Raw genomic sequence first — 4,658 nt, 5'->3', positions numbered from 1 at the left:
CTATGTAGTGGACCAGCACTATGTCTGTGGGATAAAAAGATAATTATCGTCCTTCTGGGATAGATTATGACAGAAAACATCATAGCTTAAGATAGCCCTGAGGTAAGAGAGTGAGGACAAACTGTTTCTGTTATCTTTGCTGGTAACATTTGCTAGGGCAATAGGTGCCAGAGGCTGTGTTAATTTGCTCCAGTAAAGATTCTACCTTGGGAACCATAGTTGTGATTGGTGTCATCACCTGATTAAATTAATAATAGCCCACAATCATTCTCCAAAACCTATATGGCTTTTTTCATAGGGCAAACAGGCAAGTTATACAGGGGTGTGTGGTTGGAATCATCACACTTCCATTTTTCAGGTTCTTGGTTTTGGCTCCAATCTCTTCAGTTGTTCTAGGGGTTTGGTATTGCTTTGGTGGTAGGGGTGAGAGGAGAGGGAGGTACAGTTCCAAGGGTTGCTACAAGAGCACCCCATCCATGGATCTGTGGGTCAGAAAAACAATGTGTGGTGATTCTGCAAGGATGGGTGCAAGTTCCCACTGAAATGGACTCCGACCAAGACTTCACTTAACACCTGACTCCATAAGTCCCCACTCTGGTGATGGACCACGGTGGCAAACTGGGTCTCCAAGAATTAGCATCAATACAGAGCCAGGATCTGATTACCCTCAGAAGGTTCTAGATATTTCCTTTTCCTTGGTCATGGTCCTCTAGTAAATGGCCACAGGTTCCACTATAAGGAACACTTGGAGGAAGATTTGCAGTCTACAGCTGTGATAGCATTGCAGCAGGGTCCTTTCTCAAAAAGATTTGGCCTCTCTCTTTTTTTTTCAGCTGAATGTAATCTAGTTTATTCAACCAAAAATTGAGAGAGAAGGAAAAGTATTGAAAGCAGTTCTTAAACACTAGCAGTAAATAAATTTATACAACAATTCAGTCCGTATAATATGATGAAATAAATCTACATCTTTTCTTATTTTGGTGCTTTGAATTCTACATACAAACAATTACAGGTACTTGTTCACAAAGCATGTAGGCCTAAAGAAGGACTATCCGACACCCAGGACGGCAGATGGCATTTGCGGCCCAGGACAGCAGATGGCATTTGCGAGTGTTAACACTGATTGCCCAGAACCGATAGACACTTCCTTTGCAGAGGCCCACAGCTTTGAATGAATGATTAGCCCATGACTTTTTTCTTTCTCTTTTTTTTTTTTTTTTGCTTTTTTATTTTCTCTGGTTTTTTTTATTATATTTTGTTTTGTTTTGTTTTTTTTCTTTTAATGCATCAAACAACTGTGGCCAGTGAAAGGAAACAAAACTGGCAGTTTGTCTATTTGGATATCAGACCTAGTTTCTTCTTAGTTTCCATACTTTATTTTCCCCCATATTCGTTAAACTTCTTGGCCTCCTTCATGCCTTACAGCTACCCAGATGCAATAGAGTCTTCCTCAAATGTACAGTATTTCTTACAATATAAGTTATATGCAATGTTCAGCATTTTTTTTCACAGCACTAGAGACCCTGTTAAATAGGGGATGAGAGTCTGAATGGCTTATTCACAAATGGGACCCAGAATCAGTGGTTGGAACACAGACACCACAGTGAGCTCCTTTGCAAAGTAGCAAACATCATTTTGCTTTCTGCCTTCGAAAACATATATCCATGGCCTTCAGTCTTCATGATACTGCCCCTGCACAAATGCAAGTCAAAGGGGCTTCGGGGACTCTCGCGTGGAGCCCAGTGAGCGTCGAGCGGGCCTCTAACCCATGGCGGTGACCATACTGGAAGTATGGTGAGGTTCAAGGGACAGGCTGGACGGTGGGTGCATCGGCATGGGCGTGGTCAACATGTGACTGGAGTGGCTGAAGGGCGAGATGTGGCTCAGGGAGGACATGTAACTGGAGAGGGCGGCCGGGTTAAATGAGCTGTTCTTGGGGAAGTCCTCCAGCGTGTCGTACACTTTTTGGATTTGCTAGACATTTTCCGGTTTCTGGTCTGGATGCCTTCCTTCTTCATGGTCAGGGGTCTGTTAGTATTGTGCAGCTTGTAGTAGAGCCCGCAGGCGTTGCAGACAGGGGCCCCGTTGGCATTCCTCCTCCAGAGCATGGTCTTGGTGGTCTGACAGTTTGCACAGGACGTCCCTGCTCTCCTGGCTGCAGACAGCCTTCCCCTGGGCTTAATGAGGGGCCAGTTCTGTCCGTTCACTTTGTGGTAGAGCCCACAGGTGTTGCACAGGTAGTGCCCGGTGCCGTCTCGCCGCCACAGTGGGGTGGAGGTTGTCCCGCAGTTCACGCACTCCTTGCCTTCTGTGCTGGATCCGTCCTTGGGCCTCGACTTGCCTCCGAAGCCGGTTGGGGAGCCGCCCAGCAGGCTGCTGGAGGGGACGAGTCCGGAGCTGTACTCGGGCACGTAGGGCGGGTAGGTGGTGATGGGGTGGTGGGCTGACGAGGAGGCTCCCCCCAGGGTGCGCACGCTGCTGCAGGAGTGCGACGACTCGAGCTGCATGCTGTCGGGCAGCGGCACCTGGTACTTGAGGCACTCTGTCTCGTCCTGCTGGCCCGAGCTGGCCGAGTCCGGGGTGGACAGCGACGGGTCCCGGAAGACGTCCTTGGGCGGGGTGGGCGGGAAGGTGAAGAGGTGCGGGCTGGCGTGGCCCCCGGACAGGGAGGAGGACGAGGCTGGGGGGTGGACCGTGAGGGGCCCCGGGGAGCCGTGGTGGATGGAAGTCTTGGAAAAGGGGCTGAGGTTCCAAGGCGAAGCGGTGTGGTGGCCGCCCGGAGCTTTGCCGCCATCCAGCCAGGGCAGGGACCCGTGCAGCAGGGGCGGGGGGCACACCTGGCTCCCGTAGTGGGCTGGGGGGTACCTCTGCACCGTGGCTGTGACCGAGTTTCCGTAGAAGGACGGGACGTGGTTGTCTTGACCGTCGATGTTAAAAAGTACATCCACCTCCCCCGGCAGCGGGTACTGCGCCGGGTCCACGTAGGAGTGGCCGAGGCCCGGGCGGTGCGTGTCCGTGTCCGGGTGCTGCCCGTTGAGCACCGCGGGGTGGTGGTGGCTCACCCAGAGCGGCTGGTCCGCCGTCACCTCCATGGCCTCGGCTGCGCTCGTGCCCTTTCGCCGGCCCGACACCCGCGGGCGGAGAGGGAGGGCGGTCGGCCTGGGAGGTCGGGGGGCTCCTGCCGACTGAGGGCCGGGGGGGTCGCTTAATGATTCGCTTCAGTGGGAGAATGGGAAGTTTGGGAAGGAAAGGTGAGCGAACCAGAGGGCTTTGAAAAAATCCTTGAGGGGTGGTTTAGCAAAGAGAAGAAAGGAAAGGAAAAAAATCCAAAAACTAGGTACGGCAGGATAACAGGGGCCAAATTGTAAAAGGGGGCGAGGACTCTGGAATCCTGCAAGGGAGGCTCCTGTGCACCGGGTTCCTCCGAGGCTGAGTCTCTCCTCGGGTCACCTGAGCAGCGAGGAGCAGAGAGGAGGAGGAGGAGGAGGAGGAGGAGGAGTATGACCTGCTCGGTCAGATTGCGTGGCTCACTCTGTCTCGCGCTCTCTCCGTCTCCTGGCCTCCCTCTTAATCAAGGGGATCCAGAACTGCGAACTGGCTTAATATGTCTGGGAACAGAGTAAGAGTCCAGGAGTCTGCAAAGTTTCTGCCCACCAGACCTAGAATTTTCTGATTCTATATTTCACATCTGTTTCATTCCTAGGGAATTCCATAATCACCCACTGCAAGAGATGGAGGTGAAAACACTCTGATTACCACCCTATCCCTGTGCTTTATTACATTAATTGCACCTACCTTAGTTCTGACAGTTAAGTACTATCACCCATAGTGTACCCTTTAAGATCCTATTTTTCCTACTGAAATCAGGGATCCCAGTTCCACTGAAGCATCTCCCCCACCATCTCTGGCATGCAGAAGACATTCCACAGATCTTTTCAATAATACTCATGCTCCTCTCAGCATTATATGCCTTAGTGAAGAGGCTGGTCCTCCCAGTAGGATGATCAACTCAACTTCCAATTTTCCTGGAACTGTACTGGTTTTAAAACTGAAAATCCTACGACCTAGGAAACCCTTAAGTCCTGGACAAAACAAGACAGTGTGTCACCCTACCACCCAGTTCTTCCAAGAGAAGAATTGGAGGTGGGCACTCAGCAGGTGACATATAATAAGTCCACTTCAACATTCCCTTCCCCTTGGGCATTCGAGCATCTGTGCTATGCTGAGATCTAACAATTATTATGAAATTGGAGGCAATGAGGTGTTGTGAGGGTTGGTCCTGAGGAGAATGAACATTTTTTGTGACGCAAACACCTTAGTGGAAGTCACTAAAAGGTTTGTATGCATGAGAAGGCTGGTACCTTTAGACAAGAAATATAGGGCTGCTTCTACTGACAAGGAAGGTTCAGAGAGATTTGGGGGTTAAATTTTTTCCAGCCCCATCTGTTTACACCCAGACATTTATTTTTATTTTTATTTTTTTATGGAGATGGGGTCTTGCTCTTGCTCAGGCTGGTCTCAAACCCCTGACCTCAAGTGATCCTCCCACCTTGGCCTCCCAGAGTGCTAGGATTACAGGCATGAGCCACCACACCCACCCTTATGCCCAGATATTTCTATCCAAGGTGTTAGGGTCCTATTCTTTCCCCAGGAGTGCC

At 50.5% G+C, this 4,658-nt stretch overlaps 1 pseudogene across 1 annotated transcript; it reads right to left on the bottom strand.

Moving 5' to 3' along the window:
- Nucleotides 1–1,258: 1,258 nt before the first annotated feature.
- LOC105826820 lies at nucleotides 1,259–3,092 on the bottom strand (annotated as a pseudogene). Its single transcript, XR_001138329.1, has one exon. The product of XR_001138329.1 is annotated as a trans-acting T-cell-specific transcription factor GATA-3 pseudogene (transcript).
- Nucleotides 3,093–4,658: the final 1,566 nt, after the last annotated feature.

The sequence above is a fragment of the Propithecus coquereli genome, unplaced genomic scaffold (genome assembly GCF_000956105.1).
Source record: "Propithecus coquereli isolate 6110/MARCELLA unplaced genomic scaffold, Pcoq_1.0 Scaffold92, whole genome shotgun sequence".
In the NCBI taxonomy this organism is placed as follows: Eukaryota; Metazoa; Chordata; class Mammalia; order Primates; family Indriidae; genus Propithecus; species Propithecus coquereli.
Note: the sequence above shows the minus strand (reverse complement) of the source record. Positions and strands in the feature narration are given on the sequence as shown.